At 37.9% G+C, this 25,849-nt stretch overlaps 1 long non-coding RNA gene across 1 annotated transcript in view; it reads left to right on the top strand.

The window, feature by feature from the left end:
- The first annotated feature begins 5,719 nt into the window (after positions 1-5,719).
- LOC149748227 (uncharacterized) overlaps positions 5,720-25,849 on the top strand; it is a 40,380-nt gene continuing 20,250 nt past the window's right edge. Inside the window, exons 1-2 of the long non-coding RNA XR_016394655.1 lie at positions 5,720-6,769; positions 19,658-19,829. This is a non-coding gene — a long non-coding RNA (uncharacterized LOC149748227). The remainder of the gene's footprint in view (positions 6,770-19,657; positions 19,830-25,849) is intronic.

Below are 25,849 nucleotides of genomic sequence, written 5' to 3'. Positions count from 1 at the left end.
TGGGAAAGTGAGAAATCCCTTAATATAGGTCTCCTTCTACTTCCTTTGTTTTGTTTTTTCTTTTAATTTTTTTTTTACATCTTTATTAGAGTATAATTGCTTTACAATGGTATGTTAGTTTCTGCTTTATAACAAAGTGAATCAGTTATACATACACATATGTTCCCATATCTCTTCCCTCTTGCATCTCTCTCCCTCCCACCCTCCCTATCCCACCCCTCTACGTGGTCACAAAGCACCGAGCTGATCTCCCTGTGCTATGCGGCTGCTTCCCACTAGCTATCTATTTTAAGTTTGGTAGTGTATATATGTCCATGCCACTCTCTCGCTTTGTCAGAGCTTACCCTTCCCCCTCCCCATATCCTCAAGTCGTTTCTCTAGTAGGTCTGTGTCTTTATTCCTGTCTTACCCCTAGGTTCTTCATGACATTTTTTTTTAATTACATATATATGTGTTAGCATACAGTATTTGTCTTTCTCTTTCTGACTTACTTCACTCTGTATGACAGACTCAAGGTCCATCCACCTCATTACAAATAGCTCAATTTCATTTCTTTTTATGGCTGAGTAATATTACATTGTATATATGCGCCACATCTTCTTTATCCATTCATCTGATGGTGGACACTTAGTTAGTTTCCACTTCTTGGCTGTTATAAATAGAGCTGCAATGAACATTTTGGTACATGACTCTTTGAATTATGGTTTTCTCAGGGTATATGCCCAGTAGTGGGATTGCTGGGTCATATGGTAATTCTATTTGTAGTTTTTTAAGGAACCTCCATACTGTTCTCCATACTGGCTGTACCAATTCACATTCCCACCAGCAGTGCAAGAGTGTTCCCTTTTCTCCACACCCTCTCCAGCATTTATTGTTTCTAGATTTTTTATGATGGCCATTCTGACTGGTGTGAGATGATATCTCATTGTAGTTTTGATTTGCATTTCTCTAATGATTAATGATGTTGAGCATTCTTTCATGTGTTTGTTGGCAATCTGTATATCTTCTTTGGAGAAATGTCTATTTAGGTCTTCTGCCCATTTTTGGATTGGGTTTTTTGTTTTTTTGTTATTGAGTTGCATGAGCTGCTTGTAAATTTTGGAGATTAATCCTTTGTCAGTCGCTTCATTTGCGAATATTTTCTGCCATTCTGAGGGTTGTCTTTTGGTCTTGTTTATGGTTTCCTTTGTTGTGCAAAAGCGTTGAAGTTTCATTAGGTTCCATTTGTTTATTTTTGTTTTTATTTCCATTTCTCTAGGAGGTGGGTCAAAAAGGATCTTGCTGTTATTTAGGTCATAGAGTGTTCTGCCTGTTTTCCTCTAAGAGTTTGATAGTTTCTTGTCTCACATTTAGGTCATTAATCCATTTGAGCTTATTTTTGTGTATGGTGTTAGGGAGTGAACTAATCTCATAATTTTACATGTACCTGTCCAGTTTTCCCAGCACCACTTATTGAAGAGGCTGTCCTTTCTCCACGGTATATTCCTGCCTCCTTTATCGAAGATAAGGTGACCATATGTGCGTAGGTTTATCTCTGGGCTTTCTATCCTGTTCCATTGATCTATCTTTCTGTTTTTGTGCCAGTATCATACTGTCTTGATTACTGTAGCTTTGAAGTATAGTCTGAAGTCAGGAAGCCTGATTCCTCCGGCTCTGTTTTTCTTTCTGAAGATTGCTTTGGCCTTTCGGGGTCTTTTGTGTTTCCATACAAATTGTGAATTTTTTTGTTCTAGTTCTGTGAAAAGTGCCAGTGGTAGTTGGATAGGGATTGCATTGAGTCTGTAGATTGCTTTGGGTAGTAGAGTCATTTTCACAATATTGATTCTTCCAATCCAAGAACATGGTATATCTCTCCATCTATTTGTATCATCTTTAATTTCTTTCATCAGTGTCTTATAATTTTCTGCATACAGGTCTTTCGTCTCCTTAGGTAGGTTTATTCCTAGATATTTTATTCTTTTTGTTGCAGTGGTAAATGGGAGTGTTTTCTTGATTTCACTTTCAGATTTTTCATCATTAGTGTATAGGAATGCCAGAGATTTCTGTGCATTAATTTTGTATCCTGTTACATTACCAAATTCATTGATTAGCTCTAGTAGTTTTCTGGTAGCATCTTTAGGATTCTCTATGTATAGTATCATGTCATCTGCAAATAGTGACAGCTTTACTTCTTTTTTTCCGATTTGGATTCCTTTTATTTCCTTTTCTTCTCTGATTGCTGTGGCTAAACTTCCAAAACTATGTTGAATAAGACGGGTGAGAGTGGGCAACCTTGTCTTCTTCCTGATCTTAGTGGAGATAGTTTCAGTTTTTCACCATTGAGGACGATGTTGGCTGTGGGTTTCTAATATATGGCCTTTATTATGTTGAGGAAAGTTCCCTCTATGCCTACACTCTGCAGGGTTTTTATCATAAATGGGTGTTGAATTTTGTCAAAAGCTTTCTCTGCATCTATTGCGATGACCATACGTTTTTTCTCCTTCAATTTGTTAATATGGTGTATCATGTTGATTGATTTGTGTATATTGAAGAATCCTTGCATTCCTGGATAAACTGAACTTGATCATGGTGTATGATCCTTTTAATGTGCTGTTGGATTCTGTTTGCTAGTATTTTGTTGAGGATTTTTGCATCTATATTCATCAGTAATATTGGCCTGTAGTTTTCTTTCTTTGTGACATCCTTCTCTGGTTTTGGTATCAGGGTGATGGTGGCCTCGTAGAGTGAGTTTGGGAGTATTCCTCCTTCTGCTATATTTTGGAGGAGTTTGAGAAGAATAAGTGTTAGTTCTTCTCTAAATGTTTGATAGAATTCGCCTGTGAAACCATCTGGTCCTGGGCTTTTGTTTGTTGGAAGATTTTATATCACAGTTTCAATTTCAGTGTTTATGATTGGTCTGTTCATATTTTCTATTTCTTCCTGATTCAGTCTTGGCAGGTTGTGCATTTCTAAGAATTTGTCCATTTCTTCCAGGTTGTCAATTGTATTGGCATACAGTTGCCAATCATGATCTTTTGTATTTCTGCAGTGTCAGTTGTGACTTCTCCTTTTTCATTTCTAATTCTATTGTTTTGAGTCTCCTCCCTTTTTTTCTTGATGAGTCTGGCTAATGGTTTACCAATTTTGTTTATCTTCTCAAAGAACCAGCTTTTAATTTTATTGATCTTTGCTATCATTTCCTTCATTTCTTTTTCATTTATTTCTGATCCGATTTTTATGATTTATTTCCTTCTGCGAACTTTGGGTTTTTTTTTTTTTTGTTCTTCTTTCTCTAATTGCTTTAGGTGCAAGGTTAGGTTGTTTATTCGAGATGTTTCCGGTTTCGTAAGGTAGGACTGTATTGGTATACGCTTCCCTCTTAGAACTGCTTTTGCTGCATCCCATGGGTTTGGGTCGTCGTGTCTCCATTGTCATTTGTTTCTAAGTATTTTTTTATTTACTCTTTGATTTCTTCAGTGATCACTTCGTTATTAAATAGTGCATTGTTTAGCCTCCATGTGTTTGTATTTTTTACAGATCTTTTCCTGTAATTGATATCTAGTCTCATAGTGTTGTGGTTGGAAAAGATACTTGATACAATTTCAATTTTCTTAAATTTACCAAGGCTTGATTTGTGACCCAAGATATGATCTATCCTGGAGAATGTTCCATGAGCACTTGAGAAAAATGTGTATTCTGTTGTTTTTGGATGGCATGTCCTATAAATATGAATTAAGTCCATCTTGTTTAATGTGTCATTTAAAGCTTGTGTTTCCTTATTGATTTTCATTCTGGATGATCTCTCCATGGGTGAAAGTGGGGTGTTAAAGTCCCCTACTATGAATGTGTTACTGTCGATTTCCCCTTTTATGGCTGTTATTATTTGCCTTATGTATTTAGGTGCTCCTATGTTGGGTGCATAACCATTTACAATTGTTATATCTTCTTCTTGGATCAATCCCTTGATCATTATGTGGTGTCCTTCTTTGTCTCTTCTAATAGTCTTTATTTTAAAGTCTATTTTGTCTGATATGAGAATTGCTACTCCAGCTTTCTTTTGGTTTCCATTTTCATGGAATACCTTTTTCCATCCCCTTACTTTCACTCTGTATGTGTCTCTAGGTGTGAAGTGGGTCTCTTGTAAACAGCATATATATGGGTCTTGTTTTGGTATCCATTCAGCCAATGTGTGTCTTTTGGTGGGAGCATTTAATCCATTTACATTTAACTTAATTATCGATATGTATGTTCCTATTCCCATTTTCTTAATTGTTTTGGGTTTGTTATTGTAGGTGTTTTCCTTCTCTTGTGTTTCTTTCCTAGAGAAGTTCCTTTAGCATTTGTAGTAAAGCTGGTTTGGTGGTGCTGAACTCCCTCAGCTTTTGTTTGTCTGTAAAGGTTTTAATTTCTCCATCAAACCTGAATGAGATCCTTGCTGGGTAGAGTAATCTTGGTTGTAGATTTTTCTCCTTCATCACTTTAAATGTGTCCTGCCAGTCCCTTCTGCTTGCAGAGTTTCTGCTGAAAGATCAGCTGTTTACCTTATGGGTATTCCCTTGTTTGTTATTTGTTGTTTTTCCCTTGCTGCTTTTAATATGTTTTCTTGTATTTAATTTTTGACAGTTTGATTAATATGTGTCTTGGCGTATTTCTCCTTGGATTTATCCTGTATGGCACTCTCTGTGATTCCTGGACTTGATTAACTATTTCCTTTCCCATATTAGGGATGCTTTAAACTATAATCTCTTCAAATATTTTCTCAGTCCCTTTCTTTTTCTCTTCTTCTTCTGGAACCCCTATAATTCGAACGTTGGTGTGTTTAATGTTGTCCCACAGGTCTCTGAGACTGTCCTCAGTTCTTTGCATTCTTTTTTCTTTATTCTGCTTTGCAGTAGTTATTTCCACTATTTTATCTTCCCGGTCACTTAGCCGTTCTTCTGCCTCAGTTATTCTGCTATTGACCCTATCTAGAGTATTTTAAATTTCATTTATTGTGTTGTTCATCATTGCTTGTTTCATCTTTATTTCTTATAGGTCCTTGTTAAATGTTTCTTGCATTTTGTCTATTCTATTTCTAAGATTTTGGATCATCTTTATTATCATTACTTTGAGTTCTTTTTCAGGTAGACTGCTTATTTCCTCTTCATTTGTTAGGTCTGGTGGGTTTTTATCTTGCTCCTTCATCTGCTGTGTGTTTTTCTGTGTTCTCAGTTTGCTTATCTTACTGTGTTTGGGGTCTCCTTTTTGCAGGCTGCAGGTTCGTAGTTCCCATTGTTCTTGGTGTCTGTCCCCAGTGGCTAAAGTTGGTTCAGTGGGTTGTGTAGGCTTCCTGGTAGAGGGGACTAGTGCCTGTGTTCTGGTGGATGAGGCTTGATCTTGTCTTTCTGGTGGGCAGGTCCACGTCTGGTGATGTGTTTTGGGGTGTCTGTGGACTTATTATGATTTTAGGCAGCCTCTCTGCTAATGGGTGGGGTTGTGTTTCTGTCTTGCTACTTCTTAGGCATAGGATGTCCAGCACTGTAGCTTGCTGGTCGTTGAGTGAAGCTGCGTGCGGGTGGTGAGATGGAGATCTCTGGGAGATTTTTTCCATTTGATATTATGTGGAGCTGGGAGGTCTCTTGTGGACCAGTGTCCTGAATTTGCCTCTCCCACCTCAGAGGCACAGCACTGACTCCTGCCTGCAGCACCAAGAGCCTTTCATCCACACGGCTCAGAATAAAAGGGAGAAAAAGTAGAAAGAAGGAAAGAAAGAAAGAAAGAAGGAAGGAAGGAGGGAAGGAAGGAAAGAAAGAAAGAAGGAAAGAAGATAAAATAAAATAAGGTAAGATAAAATAAAGTTATTAAAATAAAAAATAATTATTAAGAAAAACAAATTTTTTTAAAGAAAAAAAATGGATGGATAGAACCCTAGGACAAATGGTGGAAGCAAAGCTATACAGACAAAATCACACACAAAAGCATACACACTCACAAAAAGGGGAAAAGGGGAAAAAATAATAAATCTTGCTCTGAAAGTCCACCTCCTCAATTTGGGATGATTCTTTGTCTATTCATGTATTTCACAGACGCAGGGTACATCAAGTTGATTGTGGAGCTTTAATCCACTGCTTCTGAGGCTGCTGGGAGAGATTTCCCTTTCTCTTCTTTGTTCGCACACTCCTGGGCTCAGCTTTGGATTTGGCCCTGCCTCTGCGTGTAGGTTGCCAGAGGGCATCTGTTCTTCGCTCAGACAGGACGGGGTTAAAGGAGCAGCTGCGTCGGGGACTCTGGCTCACTCAGGCTGAGGGGAGGGAGGGGTGCGGATGTGGGGCGAGCCTGCAGTGGCAGAGGCCGGCGGGACGTTGCACCAGCCTGAGGTGTGCCGTTCGTTCTCCCGGGGAAGTTGTCCCTGGATCCCGGGACCCTGGCAGTGGCGGGCTGCATAGCCTCCCCGTAAGGGGCGTGTGGATAGTGACCTGTGCTTGCACACAGGTTTCTTGGTGGCAGCAGCAGCAGCCTTAGCATCTCATGCCCGTCTCTGTGGTCCACCCTGTTAGCCGTGGCTCGCTCCCGTCTCTGGAGTTCCTTTAAGCAGTGCTCTTAATCCCCTCTCCTCGCGCACCAGGAAACAAAGAAGGAAGAAAAAGTCTCTTGCCTCTTCGGCAGGTCCAGACTTTTCCCCGGACTCCCTCCCAGCTAGCCGTGGTGCACTAACACCTTACAGGCTGTGTTAACGCCACCAACCCCAGTCCTCTGCCTGCGCTCCGACCGAAGCCCGAGCCTCAGCTCCCAGCCCCTCCCGTCCCGGCAGGTGAGCAGACAAGCCTCTCGGGCTGGTGAGTGCTGGTCGACACCGATCCTCTGTGCGGGAATCTCTCCGCTTTTCCCTCTGCACCCCTGTTGCTGTGCTATCCTCCGCGGCTCGAAGCTTCCCCCCTCCGCCACCTGCAGTCTCCGTCCGCGAAGGGGCTTCCTCGTGTGTAGAAACCTGTCCTCCTTCATGGCTCCCTCCCACTGGTGCAGGTCCCTTCCCTATTCTTTTGTCTCTGTTTATTCTTTTTTCTTTTGCCCTACCCAGGTACGTGGGGACTTTCTTGCCTTTTTGGAGGTCTGAGGTCTTCTGCCAGCATTCAGTAGGTGTTCTGTAGGAGTTGTTCCTCGTGTAGATGTATTTCTGGTGTATCTGTGGGGAGAAGGGTGATCTTTGTGTCTTACTCTTCTGCCATCTTCCCAATCGCCCCCCCATCCTCCCGATCGCCCCCTTTTTTTTTTATAATATCTTTATTGGAGTATAATTGCTTTACAGTGGTGTGTTAGTTTCTGCTTTATAACAAAGTGAATCAGTTATACATATACATATGTTCCCATATCTCTTCCCTCTTGCATCTCCCTCCCTCTCATCCTCCCTATCCCACCCCTCTAGGTGGTCACAAAGCACCGAGCTGATCTCCCTGTGCTATGCGGCTGCTTCCCACTAGCTATCCATTTTACGTTTGGTAGTGTATATATGTCCATGCCATTCTCTCACTTTGTCACAGCTTACCCTTCCCCCTCCCCGTATCCTCAAGTCCATTCCCTAGTAGGTCTGGGTCTTTATTCCTGTCTTGCCCTTAGGTTCTTCGTGACCTTTTTTTTTTTTTCTTAGAGTCCATACATATGTGTTAGCATACGGTATTTGTTTTTCTCTTTCTGGCTTACTTCATTCTGTCTGACAGACTCTAGATCCATCCACCTCACTACAAATAACTCAATTTCGTTTCTTTTGATGGCTGAGTAATATTCCACTGTATATATGTGTCACGCATTAATATCCATTCATCTGTTGATGGACACTTAGGTTGCTTCCATGGCCTGGCTATTGTAAATAGAGCTGCAATGAACATTTTGGTACATGACTCTTTTTGAAGTATGGTTTTCTCAGGGTATATGCCCAGTAGTGGGATTGCTGGGTCATATGGTAGTTCTATTTTTAGTTTTTTAAGGAACCTCCATACTGTTCTCCATAGTGGCTGTATCAATTTACATTCCCACCAACAGTGCAAGAGGGTTCTCTTTTCTCCACACCCTCTCCAGCACTTAATGTTTGTAGATTTTTTGATGATGGCCATTCTGACTGGTGTGAAATGATATCTCATTGTAGTTTTGACTTTCATTTCTCTAATGATTAATGATGCTGAGCATTCTTTCATGTGTGTGTTGGCAATCTGTATATCTTCTTTAGAGAAATGTCTATTTAGGTCTTCTGCCCATTTTTGGATTGGGTTGTTTGTCTTTTTGATATTGAGCTGCATGAACTGCTTGTAAATTTTAGAGATTAGTCCTTTGTCAGTTGCTTCATTTGCAAATATTTTCTCTCCTTCTGAGGTTTTTCCTGGATCTTTTTAGAAGACACTTTCCTAGACATTAAGGGCTAACAAATGGCTTGACATTTTTCCTGAAGATTCTGTGACCTTCGTTTCAGAGAATCATCCAGCAATACAGAAATAACAAAAGGTGCTTCCTCACCTCATGGGAAGGGTGGGGGTAGGTTTGTGCATTGGCTGATTGGCACGTGGTCAGTTCAATGGAGAGCTGGGTTCTGCTTTGCCATTTACTGGCCATATAATTGTGGGCAAAACAAAATCACTCTGAAAAATACATGTATTGCTATCTTATCTGATTTATAGTTTTATGACTATCAAAATATCTATGTGGAAGAGAGTTCCTATAAGCAGAGATGAGATGCAGCATGAAACCCTAGAACATGCCATTGCCAAAGCTCTTTCTGCATTCTCTATTAATAAAAATCAATCCTTCATTTGAGGATAAATCATTTCATAGACTGTATGAGATCACTATGGTGGATGACTCTACCAGTGCTCTACCAGTTCTAGATACCTCATATATCTTCCTTTAATTAGAGGGACTTGTGCGTTATGATGATATACTACATTCCATGGGTTATCAAAACATGCCACCATCTCTGAAAACCTTGTCACCAGTAGAAGTGGCCAAATATTTGCCCTCTTTCAGTGAGAAGTAATGGATATGTATTAATCCAGCCATGTCCCTCTTCACAGCAAGTGTGTATCAAACTCTTTGTACTTAGTTTAGGCTTTTAGCATAGATTATCTTCCTTTAGTCTAACCACCTGTTACGTGGGTTTTAAAGTTTATTTCACATAATAGATCAGAAACCATGAAACCATCATCATTCATATTGTGTCAGAACTCAAGAAATAGGTAAATATTTTTCTTCCTCTTTTCATTTTAATTCATCTTATTTCTTTTCGGAGTAACTGTAAAATTTAGATGTCACTCTCATCAAGATCAAGGCACTTCTTTAAAATAGCATGTTCACATCCAACTATCATTAAAAAAAATTATCCTTTAAGATGAAACCTTGTCTCTTCTCCCTGAATTTTACTGCTTTCCCAATTTCTGTTATCTGCCCATTTGTAAGAATTCTATTCCCCCACCTTTCTTTTTAATGCAGGTAACTCTGAGATATTAACGAATAGTTCAAGTACAATAAGAATCCATAAAATTGTGTGGATAAACATGCCAAATGACATTAGAGCATCTGCTTGAATATTAATTTATTATTTCATGTATTCAAATTCATACATTGAGTGTTTGCTTAGACATGAAGTCTTCTCTCAAGGAAGTCATTTATGACAAACAGACGTGTAAAAACAAATTCCAATATGGCATGATTAGTATCAACAATGATACATAGAAAATACTCTGAAAAGACAAGAGCAGGTATGATTCACCCATGGTAGTAAATAAGAAAATGATTCATGGAAGAGGTGACATTTATGTTGATTCTTAAAGGACTATTTTAGTGGGCTATAGACCTAAGTAGAGAGTAGGGTGGAAACATATTGCAGGCAAAGACGATAGTGAGATTTATTAGTCAACTACTGCCACATTACAAAGTACTACCTTCTTAGTGGTTTAAAGCACACGTTTATTATCTCATAGCTTCCATGTCAGATTCTGGGTTTGCTTAGCTGAGTCTCCCGTGGCTGCAGCCAAGGGGTTGTCCTGGTCTGTATTCTCCTCTGGAGGCTCAATTAGGGAAGAATTGGCTTGAAGCTCATTCAGTTTGTTTACAGGATTAATATTCTTGTGGCTGGATGGCTGATGTCATGACTTGTCACTCACTGGTGGCTGGGAGGTGTCCATATGATCCTCAAGGTCATGTCCAGCTCTCTTCCATGTGTCTCTCTCCATGGGCCCTTCAAACATGGATGTTTTCTGCTACAAGGCCAGCAAGGGGGTATCTAACTTTTAAGGGTTTTCAGCTGATTAGGCCAGACCCACCTTAGATAAGTCTCTCTTTTAACTAACTCAAAATCAACTAACATGAGACTTTAACAACATTTGCAGAATCCTTTTACCTTTACTATATAATATAATTTTATCACAAAAGTGATATCTCACCAAAAGATTGGAAGCAAATAAAACTTTCTAACCACACTCCAGGGACAGGAATTATGCAAAGGTGTGGCCACCAGAGGTTGGAAATTATTGGGGGTTTACCTTAGGGTCTGACTGCCATATGGGCAAAGATAAGTCTTCATGAAATAATATAGTATTGCAAAACTGCAAGTACTAGGTAGTTCCATGTGGTAGAAAGATAAAATGTAAAAGACAGAGGAGGGAGCTTCCCTGGTGGCGCAGTGGTTGAGAGTCCACCTGCCGATGCAGGGGACACGGGTTCGTGCTCTGGTCCGTGGGCCCATGGGCCATGGCCGCTGAGCTTGCACGTCCGGAGCCTGTGCTCCGCAGCAGGAGAGGCCCGCCTACTGCAAAAAAAAAAAAAAAAAAAAGACAGAGGAGGGTAAAAGCTAGAACCTATGAGCTTTGAGTATCTTGTGAAAAAGTTTGGATTTTGTGCTACAGGTGGTAAGAAACTATTGCAGAACATTCACAGAGTAGAGTGATGCAATGCAATGCAATCAGTCTGGAAGCAGTGAGCAAGGTGGAATACAGTAGACTGATCTGGAAGAAGGGAGACCAGTTAGAACACCCTGGCAATAATCCAGACAATGGAGGGTGGGGACTTTTATAAGACCAAAGAGATGAAGAGAAATGATATATAAAAATATATTTAAGAAAATGATTACCATGAGCATTGAAGATGGGAAAGAGGAAGGGGTGTGTGGTGACTTATTTTTGTCTAAACTGGTTATAATATCTGGCACAGGGCCTCCCAACCTGAGTATGAACATTGACAAATGGTCTTAACCATTGTGTCAAAAAATACTGATTGAGGATATATTTTATACAAAGTTCTCTATTAAGTATTTCATGGATTTCAAATATTTACTAAATGTATTTTCCAACTCAAGGAATGTAGAGGACACATAATCTAAAAGGCTGGATACATAAGAGAGTGTGTAGTATCATATGTGATAGAATGTAATGGCAAGATATCTAGAGAAGTTTATATTAGCTGTAATGTAATTTATACAGGATAGTAAATAAAGGCAAGATTTAGAAATGGAAATTGGGGCTAATATAGGACTTTTTCAGTGAGGTTAAAGAACTTGAGCTTTAGTCTATAAGCAATGGAGAAATCAATGATGGTTTTGGAGCCCAAGAGTGACACTATGAAAACAGTGCCTTCTGAAAATTAATCTGCAAATCGATGTGCAAATAATAGATCTGATGGACAAAGTCTGGAATAGGAGACTATGTTAAAGAATATATTTATATACTTAGCCATAAAAAGGAATGAAATTGGGTCATTTGTAGAGATGTGGATGGACCTAGAGGCTGTCATATAGAGTGAAGTAAGTCAGAATGAGAAAAACAAACATCATATATTAACACATATATGTGGAATCTAGAAAAATGATACAGATGAACCGGTTTGCCATGCAGAAATAGAGACACAGATGTAGAGAACAAATGTATGGACACTAAGGGAGGAAAGTGGGGTGGGGGGAGGAATTGGGAGATTGGGATTGACATATATACACTAATATGTATAAAATAGATAACTAATAAGAACCTGCTGTATAAAAAAAGAAAAAAATAAAATTCAAAACAAAATAAATAAAAACAAACTTACATTAACACATAAAAAAAGAATATATTTATAATCTAGGGTTGAAGACATATGGATTTGGGCCAGTGGGATTGGAAAATCATACAAGTTGGAAATGATTGTCAAGAACCTTCACCAAAACTGCACTAAGTTTGTCGTTGCAGGAAATCACTGCCGTGGGTCCCTCCTTATTTGAGATTTTCACTTTCTAACCAGCATTTTAAATATATCCCCATCCTACAGATCAAAGTCACCGTTAGTGCACTTTCTACTTTTCATGTGATTTTGCCTTTACCCTTGGTCACAGCATAACAATCAATCATGGTTGTTTCATTAGAAATAAGTAGTTTTTTCCACCCAAAGCCTAGAGATTTCTACTCTAATGAATAATCATTATTTTATTAATACTACTAAAATTGCTACATGTAGATATTCTGAATACTCAAAAATAATTATCCCTTAGAATAAACCCAATGACAGGAGAAGAAGCTGAGGATAGATATCTTGCTCAAATTCAAAGGACTCTAGTGTGGAACATGGACAGACATCTATTGCAGAGCTTATGGCCTTGACCATTATGTGAAACTCCTAAATTTAACACTGTAAACAAAACAAACACACAAACAGAAACCTTGACTACTTTGTAATACTTTAATTGGTTCTCACTATTTTCTTCCTTTTGGATTCTTATCCCACTAACTTTCTGCAGGTGAATTATATGGATTTTCCACCTTACATTATTTCCCCCAAGTGGGGAAAAATTAAATGTTAATAAAGATTGCTTAATATTTTTGCATAGTAAATTGGAAAGGAGAAGGAATCTGTCATCTGAAAAGAAATGTATTCAAAAATATATTTGTGTGGGGCTTCCCTGGTGGCGCAGTGGTTGAGAGTCTGACTGCCGATTCAGGGGACACGGGTTCGTGCCCCAGTCCGGGAAGATCCCACATGACACAGAGCGGCTGGGCCCGTGAGCCACAATATATATATATATATATATATATATATATATATATATATATATATATTTGTGTGTTGATGCGGTTTGAAGCATAATAATAATCTAGCTTTGAGTATTATAGTTGTCATGGGCAAAACTAGCATATAGCCTATTCAGTGAAATGCTCCCTATGGTATAATCTAAAGTCACTAATAAGTCATGTATTCAGTAATAAAATTCTCCATTGTTTAGGAAGCTGTTATAGCCCCCATTTTCCAGTTAAGAGTTTTTCTCTAAACACATGTGAGTATAACATCAAACCATATCATACAGTTCAATACATAGGCAACATCAAAGTTACAGAATGAACCACTCATTTTTACCCATTCATTCAATCATTTGTTCTTTCAGTGTAGATCTATTGAGTGATAGATGTGATAAATATATTGGCAATGGAGAAATGAAAATAGGATAGTCACTTTTTTGTCTTTCTGGGGGCAGACTTTGAATTACCTTTGTGATTGGAAAAGAAGTATATAGAGAGAAGTGATTCCAATTTATGAACAGATTTCTTCCTTCATTTGATAAAGAGATCTGTTAAGAGAGATGGCCAATGTCAGGGGCTGTGGCAGGAAACAAATTTCATAGTAGGACTCACCTAGCGCAAAGACTCATTAGGGAGCATAGGGCAGAGGATGAAAAGAAGGTGTGAAAGGTAAAGGCTGGGAGATGTTGAGCACATTGATATTCATCCACTGATTTTGTTTGTTCAGGGAAGAATGTTCCCTACCCCAGTTATGAAGCTCGAACAGACTTAAAACAATATAATACTTGTTATAAAAAACAAAGAAAAAAATTAGACAATGGAACAATTAGGGTGAAAGAGATGTCTGTTGCCCATATTAACTCAATGACCAAAATTTAAAAAACAAAAAAGTGAATTAATGTAATTAGCCAGGATATTTTGACAAGACTATGCCAAAACAGCTTCATTAAAACAAACTGTTTCAAGAATCATAGACATAGAGAATAGACTTGTGGTTGCCAAGGGCAAGAAGGGTAGGGGAACATGAACTGGGAGTTTGGGATTAGTGGATGCAAACTATTATATATATGATGGATAAACAACAAGTTCTTACTATATAGCACAGGGAACTATATTCAATATCCTATGATAAACCATAATGGAAAAGAATATTAAAAAATAATGTATTTTGGGGTTTCCCTGGTGGCACAGTGGTTAAGAATCCACCTGCCAATGCAGGGAACACGGGTTCAAGCCCTAGTCCAGGAAGATCCCACATGCCGTGGAACAACTATGCCCATGCGCCATAACTGCTGAGCCTGTGCTCTAGAGCCCATGAGCCACAACTACTGAGCCCACGTGCCACAGCTACTGAAGCCCACACGCCTAGAGCCCATGCTCTGCGACAAGAGAAGCCACCGCAATGAGAAGCCCACGCACCACAAAGAAGAGTAGCCCCCGCTTGCCACAACTAGAGAAAGCCCGCGCACAGCAACGAAGACCCAATGCAGCTAAAGATAAATAAAAAAATAAATACTTTTAAAAAAAATTTATTAAAAAAGAATGTATTTATACGTATAACTGAATCACTTTGCTGTACAGCAGAAATTAACACAACATTGTAAATCAACTATACTTCAATAAAAAAAAATCATCTACCTTGAAAGACTCAATAAAAGGGACAATTTCTTTGCTCAAAAAAAAAACTGTTTCATATGTTTGTAATATTTAAAATACCATTTTGAGGTAGATCAAGGGTTCTACCCTCCTTTCACTTTACAGGCAGGGAACATGAGTTTATTGCTACACTTTTGTGGATGGGTAGCAATGCTTAACTTTTCAGTCACTGGTCCATTTAACCTCTTTTCTGTTTGAAGAATGAGATAGTTTTATCACTGGTCTAAATAACAAAACTATTGTTTTATATCATATGTAGTCTGGAAAATATGCAGATCCAAAAAATACAAAGAGATTGGCAAATTAACTTTTTAGCTAGTAAGCAGGGCAATTTCTGACTACTGCGGAGTTTGTTTTCCTAAAAGTGTGAAAGTGCCTAATGCACCCTCCCTAAACCACCACGGAGCAGTCTTAATCCACTCTCAGGAAAAGCAAAACTTCCCCATAATGTGAAGAAATTTATTTATTTTTTTATTTATGTATAGTTGATTTACAATGTTGTGTTCATTTCTGCAGTACAGCAAAGTGATTCAGTTATACATATATATACATTCTTTTTCATGTTCTTTTCCATTATGGTTTATCACAGGGCATTGAATAGAGTTCCTTGTGCTATACAGTAGGACCTTGTTGTTTGTCCATCCTATATATAAAAGTTTGCATCTGCTAATCCCAAACTCCCAGTCCATCCTTCCCCCACCCATCTCCCCCTTGGCAACCACAAGCCTGTTCTGTATGTCTGTGAGTCTATTTCTGTTTCACAGATAGGTTCATTTGTGTCATATTTTAGATTCCCCATATAAGTGACATTATATGGTATTTGTCTTTCTCTTTCTGACTTACTTCACTCAGTATGATAATCTGTAGTTGCATCCATGTTGCTTCAAATGGCATTATTTCATTCTTTTTTATGGCTGAGTAGTATTCCATTGTATATATGTACCACATCTTCTTTATCCATTCATCTGTCGATGGACATTTAGGTTGTTTCCATGTCTTGGCTGTTGTGAACAGTGCTGCTATGAACATAAGGATGCATGTATCTTTTTTTTTGTGGTGTGTGGGCCTCTCACTGTTGTGGCCTCTCCTGTTGCAGAGCACAGGCTTCGGACGCGCAGGCTCAGCGGCCATGGCTCACGCACCTAGCCGCTCTGCGGCACGTGGGATCTTCCCAGACCAGGGCATGAACTCGTGTCTCCTTCATCAGCAGGCGGACTCTCAACCACTGTGCCACCAGGGAAGCCCTACACATCTGGTCTTTAGATGTACACAGTACATTTGTTTAAAATCTAAAGAAACAGTTTAGTCTTATTGATATTTAAAGAGATATGTGTTATATTTCTCCATCTGGGGCAATTTTTAAAGTCAGTTTTCATGCAGCCATCCCAAAGTGAGCACAATAGGCTAAGTTTCAGTGACTGTGACTCTGAAGAAGGATTGTGACTTTATATTATTTCAGGCCAGTTTTTTCTAATTATGCTGCTAACTCAGCTCTAGAGCTTGGCTGCGGAGTAAAGGGCACAATGTGCTTAAAGCTTTATTTTTACCATCTCCAGTTTTTAAGAGCTTTTTGTTTGGTAGTATTTCATACATATGCCCTAGTAGCTTTTTTCTTGCCTGCAGTGCTTACTTAAAGATGATTCTAACTTTTTTTTAAGATCTTATAGTTGCCTTGATGGCATTGCTCTGCTTCTCAGGGAGATGTTTTGAAAAATAAAACACTGTAATTTTTAAAGATCCATTGACAATTATTTACCTTCTGTAGATGTGCTATAATACTTCACAGAAACTGAAAAGTTTCTTAATGGCTAGGAGCATTTCTTGTAAGGATACACAGTAAATTTTATGTTTGAATGAATTCTCTTTTCTGAGATGCTGTGTACAGATTCTGTACATAATTTTCCAAGGTAGAATATTACATCCCATTTTTTTGTCTCCACTTTTCCACCACTAATTTCCTTTGTGATTCACTATACATGTCTGAGGACACACACACAATAGGAGAGGATGACAATGAAAGGTACTTAGAAAGCTAATCCTCATAGCATTCCACGTTGCTCTGGTATACTAAACACCAAGAATGAGACCTTTTCTTTCTGACCTTTCTATTTTTCACGTTTTCTTCTTCACTAAATGCCTCATTAGCTTTATTTTAAGTGGGCTTTGTTTACCTAGAAATTTATGTTCATTGTTAAATAAGACTATTTTTCAAAGTGACAAAAGCACTGCATTGCCATTGTGATGCTTTGAAGTCTGTTGCTAAAAATGTTCTGTTTACAAATCAAAACACAAATTGTATGCTTACTCTAAATGCTGTATGATTAGATCTCCCTGTGGCATCCTATGAGCTCACCCTGGTTTGTATTAGATCCAGACTCCCACCCCCCACACCGTGATTGATTCTCTGCTCTAGGGTGCACAGCACGCGTCCCTGACCCAGCCATCAAGTGTTTATCTGACCTTCTGTGTCTGTGCTGTGACAGTCCTCACTTTGGGAGTGTCTGCCATCTAATTTGTATGCTAGGTGTTAACCAGATGTCCAGTACTAGGAGACAGGATGGCTCAAAGTTTACCTAGAGGTTGGATGCCTGTGGTGACCATTTTTCTAAACCAAAAATTGAGACAAATTGGTTGACAAGTATGAATAAACTTGGGGGCAAAGAGGGAGATACTATTTTAAAATAGAACCATCCTGGAAAAGTCCACAACAGGAAGTTTAGACACACAAACAAACTCAAGAACACACACGTGCACACACACACACACACACACATCCTTGGTTAAAAGCATAGCCATCCCATTCCCCTCAACAGAAATTACCACTGATCAATCAATTTCTAATCAGAAATTACCGCTGATCAGAAATTACAACTTATCAACAGTAATTTTCCAAGTTTACTCTTTATGAAGCTATCTATACATTGTGTGCAACTTCCATTTTAACCCGTTTAATTTACACAGGTTTTTGGATTCATCTCAAGAATGCAGTTAAATATTAGATATTTCCTATTAATCCAGTGAGTCCAAATATTTTAATTTTATGTTTAAATATAGCATCTTATTAATTTAATAGTAAATAAAAATTTGTAGTCCTTAACCATTGGGATTTCATATTTATTTCCTGAGTTCCAAACACTCAAACTATATAGAGTATTGAATTTGGTTCAATAAGAGAAGAAAGAAAATATTATTTTGATCATGTAAGTTATATAACAGTCTCACAACATATTAAATATTAAAGTAATAATCAGTCCCTGGCATCATCCTGACATTATATTTTCTGTAAACACATACCACACATATACACATTTATTTACTTCTCTTTAAATTTGTAGATCAATTTTTGAGTTTTATACTGCTTTTAAGGAATAAATATTTCCAAGTAGCTTAAAAAGTAATTGCTGCAATTAAGGCAAGGATTTTACAGTATCATTGCCAATAAAAGTATTTTAAATAATTTATATTCAGTTGTACAGAGTTTCTAAGGGTCCACACAGACAGCTGCAAGTCATCTTGGAGAATCTAAAATGAAGGTAATTCTTAGGAGACTTATTCTCTTCAATATGGAAAAAAATAATACAGCCTTAATACTGATGTATGCATGTATTTTTAAGATGACATTTACACAATACTGCTCTTGCCTGTTAAAAAGTAACAATTCAAAGAAGAGAGTTTTTCTATAGTGTGGTACAATATGACTGAAAAGGTCTAATGTTCCAATTTCTACACTTTTTCTACTCACTGTCTGAACAAATCAATCCTATCCTAATGGAAATATTTTTAAGATAACCCAATATGTATAGAACTAAAATATGTATTTATCTAAGGAAATTTAGAAGGAGATCAAATGTGATTTTAAAAAAGACACAAAAAGGTAAATATTATACAATGCTGTAAACTTTATTAATTGTAAGAAATGAGTGCACTGTTGCATGTTTGTAACCTGGGTCTGAATGCAGACGAGGAGTTGTTTAAATAACCTGGTTGTCAACAACACACCATGTGTCACAGCATGGACTTTGGATCATGAGATCAAATGAAAAGCACCTTGAAAAGGCAATGAGGGGAAAAGGAAGAGAATTAGCTTCAAGAGCAGGCTTATTTTCAAGGTCAAAACTATTTACTCCACAAATACAATACAGAAAATAATTAATAGGCATAAGACATATGAAGCTCAGCTCACAAATTCAAGTATTAAAGAAGTATATTTTCTATAACTTAATTTTAGAGTCCAAGCCTCTATTCTGTTAGGCAGGTAAAAAATAAATTAACATCTACTGTTCATGACCAGCTCCTCCTCCCACCATTGGCTTCTGTGACTGACCCTGGGATCTGAACCATGCTGTGCCCAGGCTGGGTTTCCTGGTACCTCCATGTCACCCAGCACCGAGACTTCAAAGCCAGCTTGGTCTCTGCAGATGTAGACAATCCCTGCTGCTCTTGAGACCCAAGGCCCTTTGTTTCCATCAACTTAGATCTTCACATAGGCATTTTCTCTGGGTCATGTTACAGTCCTGGTGAGCTGACCTGACTGTAAGCCTAGAACCCACCAATTTCTCTCCCTCTCTCTCTCCCCCTCTCCCCCTCCTCCTCTTTCATCTCTTCTCTTCCCTGAGAAAAATATCTTCTTAGTCTTATGTGGCAAGGGCTACTGAATGACAATTTCAGGTAGGCCTGGCGTTGTAGTAAGAAAAGACCTTGGAAGTGCATGACTGTGGCCAAGACAAAATCTACTTATATGACAATGTCATCTGGAGCCTGGTGGGATCACCAGCCTCCCACCATCCTACAGCCTGGAGCACAGTTGAGGGAGGGACCCCACAGTTCTGGGTTCCTCATATCTGGTAAATTCTTCATTTCACGCAGCCTCCTAAGACCTGTGGACTCAGAAGCACCTTTGTGTGGAAGCAGGCCTCCTCCTAATCTTGTGTTTGTCCTGTGCACCAAATTTAGATTCTGGTTTGGTAGTAAATCAAACTGAAAGCAGACTGATAAATCTGAGTCATCTTTCTCCCCAGATCTGGAACCTGTGCCAGGCTTGGTGATTTAACACAGTTCACTCTGCTGTTCCCGTTCCATCCTCCCCCCACTCTTGGCTACACGTTTTGGAAACAGAAGGAAACAGAGGCATAAAATATGCTGTCTTGAGCAGAAAAAGAAATATGATGAGTGCAAGTAAGAAAATAAAAGGTAATATCTTAAACTATTACCCCACCAGTCCAAGTATAAGTGTAAGAGAAAAACACCTCTGTGTCAAAGAACATGAGAATAAGTAATCGAGCTATTATTTTTCAAATTTACAAGATATAGAGACATATGTATTAAATTATGAAAGAATTCTTATATTTAGCAAGAAAAAAGATGCAAGAACTTACCTTTTGAAAAAACACGATTCACTGAGTCTGCCTTGTTTCTGAATGATCTTAATTGATAATTCGATTGCTACCAAAGATTTGGGACCTCTTTAGGCTGGATCTGGTAAAAACTGCAAAATATGTAGGTTTTTTTAACAAACCTGTGACATTCCACTACTTTTAAGAGTGATATGCCTGGTTTCTTCATGTTCTCTTCCATTCTTTCCTCCTGAAACCTACCCTGGAAAGGACGTAACACATTTACAGCACACTTAGAAAACAACTCAGTAAGCAAGCAAGTTATATTTGGAGGTGAGCAAATGTTTCTGGAGTCTCAAGCCTCCAATCAGGGTCCACCTCTGTGCCTCTTTTCTAAGGAACACAGAGGATTTCCAATTTCAGACCAGCAATTTTTCCAGTGAGAAATTCTCTGGTAGATTTTTCTCCCTCCACAAATTAAATATTTAAGAGTCTTAATTTAGTCCCTCACCAATATATTTTACTAAACATTAAACAGAATTCTACAAGATTAATTTAGTACTTTGCTTTGAGGGAAATTCCAAGCAAGTAAAAAGAACTTACAGCTTACAGAGCCAGAAACATGTGCTACAGATATCGGGGCCTCTGGACATCAGTACACAACTGGAACCTCTTCTCTCTCCCAAGCTCCACTGTCCTGCCCATAAATAGAAGTTGACAAGTTCATTTTCATGCCAAGACTACAAAGATACAGGAAAATATAGTTAAATGAAGTTCTCAATTTTGGATAACAACAAATCCATGAAATTCAGGGATTGGAGGCAAGAGAAGCTTTCTTTACCTAAAATATAAGCTAGATGATGAGAATAGTTTTTAACTTAAAGATTATTTTCAACCTTTACTTAATTAAATGGTAATAACCTTATATATGGATAAGAAGATAGTGTGGTGAAAAATATAGTGACTTAGGTTTGATCCTCTCAACTTTCTGTGGCGATACTGCCCTATTTGTCCAAGTACCGCTCAGAGGAGATCACACCAAGTCACATACAAAGTAAGTCACAGATGTGTTAGTCATGAATATTCAGATATAGGAATAAGTTTCAATACCTGAGTTATATAACCTAATGGGGTTATCGTTGCTTTAAAAATGGATCTTCTCGTTAAGCTTTCTTGAAAGTTTTATATCAAATGTGTATTTGGAAACCATCTAACACTTAGAATCAATTGCATCCTAAGGGTTTTAATCTGAGGTGATGCTCATGGTTCACATTCACCTGAATTGGGACAGAAATGTTGTTATGGTTACAGTAATTGGCATATTTTTATGGATTCATTTTCTAATTTGGACCCCATTCCACTTCACTACTTACACTTACAGTAGTGGCATGGTTTATTACTGTGGGTTCTTTTCATTATTATTAAATTTAATTACTTTTTGCTCCTGTACCCAGATGTGAATAGCATCAGGCTTCTAATCTAATAACACAGACTGTTTGGAAAATATGTACTGTCAATTAGAGACATTTTGTAATAGAAACAATAAAAAGAATCATTAATGAAACGTAGTTTGCCTGTCAATGTACTTGATGCTAGTTAATCAACAGTACCTTGAAACTGAAGTCATTAATAAATTTTTCTTGCCTTTATACCGGTGAAGTACTCTGAGATATTTTTTTGTTTTGTGGCACGCGGGTCTCCCACTGTTGTGGCCTCTCCGTTGCGGAGCACAGGCTCCGGACGCGCAGGCTCAGCGGCCATGGCTCCCGGGCCCAGCCGCTCTGCGGCATGTGGGATCTTCTTGGACCGGGACACGAACCCGTGTCCCCTGCATCGGCAGGCGGACTCTCAACCACCGCGCCACCAGGGAAGCCCTCTGAGATTTATTTTTGAAATTAGAATTGTATACCAAAGAAATGGATAGGTGCATTTTGCATATTTCCAGATATGGTTTTCCTCACCACCTACATATGGCAAAACTATAAGAAAAACAACAAAGAAAATAACATTTTGAATTTTCAACCAAAACAGGAAAAAAAATCCCTGTAAATTTAATTAGTACTTTCATAGATATGGATGTGATGAAGATGAAACTCTTTAGTTATTCTGCTGGTTATTCTCCATTTGCTCCCACATCAATCGTTCCTAAATCACAGGAGGTATTACCTGAACACCTTTGTCCTCTGACTTTGAGTGATTTTGGCCAACAAGAGGCAACAGTGGGAGATTGAAGGGTGGAGAGATCTCTCTCGGTTGGAATATTTCTGTCTGCTTTCCTTCCTTCATCAGAACTCCTCCTGTGGTAGCAACTGCATCTCTCTCTTTCCAGCTCTTTTACTGACTCTGGTAAAATGCCCACCTCTCTCCTGGGTGGTGTTGCTTCCCTACTATTGCGAGTCTCTGGATGCTACAACTTCCCTTATCTGGCCCTGTTCTCCTATCTGTACATATACTTTAACTAAAGGCTCTCCATTTAAGCCATCTCAAAGGATTCTGAGACATGGACTCATATACTGTCAATACATAAAATTAGTCTGTTTTTGGAATCATGGACTAAGAGTTTCTATACTTTTTCATATATGATTCCATGAAAAATATAAGGATAAATTTCAGTGTATTATAAATATAAGGATAAAATTCAGCATATCAATAATTTTACATGCTGTGAAATTTTTCTGGAGGAAAAACCTCCTATTCTATATACCTTTAAGGAGAACATCCTTTCTTCACTAGGTGTTTCTCATGACCTGAAGCAATAATGCATAAGAATATAAAAGCACATTAGTCTTTATTTCATTTGGAGGTAATGTGGCATTAAGAAAATGATGTCACCCCTGAATTTTTCAGTAAGTCAGGTCAATCTTATTACTTATGTGTGTTATAATCATGAAACTCTTAGTAATTTGCACCAAAGTGTTCGAATGATTGTAATTTCAGAAATAATTATTTGCTACCTAAAATCCTGCAAGGGTTCATTGAACCTATCTCAGTGTATCTATTTTAATATACTCTCAAATGTGCATTACTTATAGTGATTTTAATGTTAATAAAATATTCCATGTTGATTTTGAAGTTGATTAAAAATCAATAAAATGTAGAGAAAATCTTTATGATCTTCCCTTTGAGGGTACCATTATTATTAAAGAAATACTTCTTTGTAACATTTATCATAAAAGAAATGAGCCAGTCAATATACCACTGAATACAGTAATATTTTCTGATAGATTCATGGGCACCTATCAACACATCACTTCCAATGTTAATGTATACTTAACATTGGAATTCTAATTAAATGTCAGCAATATATGATATGTTCCTAATATGAAAAACTATAAGCAATTGTTTTAAATATCTAGTATACTTTACATGGGGGTTCAAGAAGGGCAGTGATCATTTCTGACAGATTTGTGTCCATTCTGTCTGATTTATAGTGTAAGGGTCTAATGTAATCCCTGCAACATAATAGGTGCTAACCAAATGCTTAAATAAATGAATGAGTTTCTGGCTTGAAATATCTTCAAAGCATTGGTTAATCTAGAAAAGATTAAAAATTAAAAAAAAATCTTTTTAACTGAAATTATTTAATTTTCATTTAATGTATTCTCTTCTTTGCTTTAGCATCTATTAACTCTCCCCAAACGTCCATTTAACTGATTATCAGTTGCATTACTAGCTCATTTTCAGTTATGTCCAATCTGCTGTTAAACCCAACCACTGATTCCTCAACCTTAAATATTGTATTTTTTCAGTTCTAGAACGGTCATTTGATTTTTATACCTTCCAATGTTCTGCTAAAATCCCCAATCTCATCTGTTATCCTCTTCAACATATTAACCATGGTTGTTGTAAAGTCTACATCTAATTAGTCCTCTATCAGGAGCACTGTGGGTATGTTTCTATCGTCTATTGCTTTTCCTTTATTTTTTTCCTTATTTTCTTTATTTGTGTGCCTATTATTTTCAAAGGACTGTCAAACACTGCAAGTCTAAAATTGTAGAAATAATAACAGGCTTTAGTTGAAGATGATATAATCCCCAAGAGAGGATTTACCTGTGATAGACTGGGAGCATTTTGGGAGAACGTTCCTCCAAAGTTAGGGCTGAAAATGGTTCAAAGTTGAGCTTCAACCTGTACAAGGCTGACCTGTTTTGACTGCATCCTTACTCCTAGAGTGCAAGACTTCAAGATCCCCACGAAATATAGGAGATATAAAGTACCCTCTTTTGGAGAGCCTAGACCTGGATTTTCCTTTCTCTGAAGTCCTAACATTTTCAAAGGCCCCTTTCAGTTTCTCAGCCACTCATCCACCTCACCTGAAATCTACAGAAACCCGTGGGGCTGAAACAGCCCTAAATGACTGGGTAATCCTTCTTATTCTTCACTGCCTTATTGGTTTTTCATGCCTTCAAGTAAGTATTTCTCAACTTCTCTCATTTTTCTCAACAGGCAAGTTGGCCAAAATTTCCCAATCTGCCATGCCTGAAAACATAAATCTACCCATAAATTTATTACTGAAGCCACAGGAAAACAAGTTCTAATCAATAGATCCACAAGGATCAGAGAAACAACAACATTAGTTCGTTGTTTGCTAGTTTTCAAAACTCAACCTTAAGATTTTATCTCCCAGCTCCAATAACTGAACCAAATTTTAATCATGTAAGCTGCATAGTATATAAGATGTTTGTTCTAGTTATGCTTTTGTTGCAAATATCACTTGTACTTAGAAATGCAATAGGGCAAGAAACAGGAAAATTTTTTTCAATTGACTTCTCTGCATGTTCTCCACACCAACAATATACAATGTACAAATGTGACCTTTCAATCATTATTGCAATAATAGAATGTCCCATAAAGAGAAATGAATAGTTTGTTGGTCTCAGTGATTTCAAAACTATTTTAATACTTAGATAAGAAAAAGGGATATTTTCCCTGCAATTAAGGAAGATAATAAAATGATGCCATTACGTAGTAAATTGCTACCTTTCAGAAAACTGTGTTTTTCTCCCTAGGTTCATATCAATCAAATCTAAGGAGTATCAGTTCCTAAGGACAAAGGACACATACTTTTTATTAGATAGTGAAGAAAACAAGTTATGCATATTTGTCCTTTATTTTTTCTCTTTTCATGCTTTATCATTTAAAAAGAAGGAACATATTTTCACAGAATTTTAACCTTCAACTCCTTCCTTATAAGTAAGAGATATCCCTCAGAATCTCTATCTTTTATCATGTCAGTGAAGGGTTTGGAGCTCAAGTGTTTGAAAGACCAAGATTCAAAAGTGGGTGGAGGCAGTGAGAGGAACAGATCGAAGGAAGGAAAAGGAAAAGAAGTACAAGGAAAGGCACAAGATGGAAGAATTTTCCCAAGAGGACAGGTTTCTAGGAATGACTTAGTTGAGTCTACTATAAGAAAATGTTTACAAACAGCTGGAATTTATTGCTCATAGTTCTGGAGGCTGGGGAGTCTTAGATCAGGTGCCAACATGGTCTGGTTCTGGCGAAGCCCCTCTTCCAGGTTGCAGACTGCCCACTTCTCAGTGTCTTCACCTGGCTGAAGGGGCTAAGCATCTCTCTAGAGCCTCTCTAATAAGGGTATTAATCCCATTCATGAGGGCATCACCCTCATGACCTAACCACCTCCCAAAGGCCCCACCTCCTAATACAATCACCTTGGGAGTTAAGTTCAACATATGAATTTAGGGGGACACATTCTGACCACAGCAAAAAAGAAGAACAAAATACACATAAATATGTGTACATAGAGTTAAAATATATCCCGAATCTTACAAAATGTACTTATTTTTATTCATCTAATTTACTCATTCAAAGTTAATTCAGAGTCTTTAATAAAAGTTGTATTTAAGAAAATCTTGATGG

Source organism: Delphinapterus leucas, chromosome 10 (genome assembly GCF_059928025.1).
Source record: "Delphinapterus leucas isolate spDelLeu-1000000601 "Yukka" chromosome 10, BTC_Dleu_Yukka2, whole genome shotgun sequence".
Classification (NCBI taxonomy): Eukaryota; Metazoa; Chordata; class Mammalia; order Artiodactyla; family Monodontidae; genus Delphinapterus; species Delphinapterus leucas.
The sequence above is the reverse complement of the archived record's forward strand: the minus strand, read 5'-3'. Positions and strand labels throughout refer to the sequence as shown.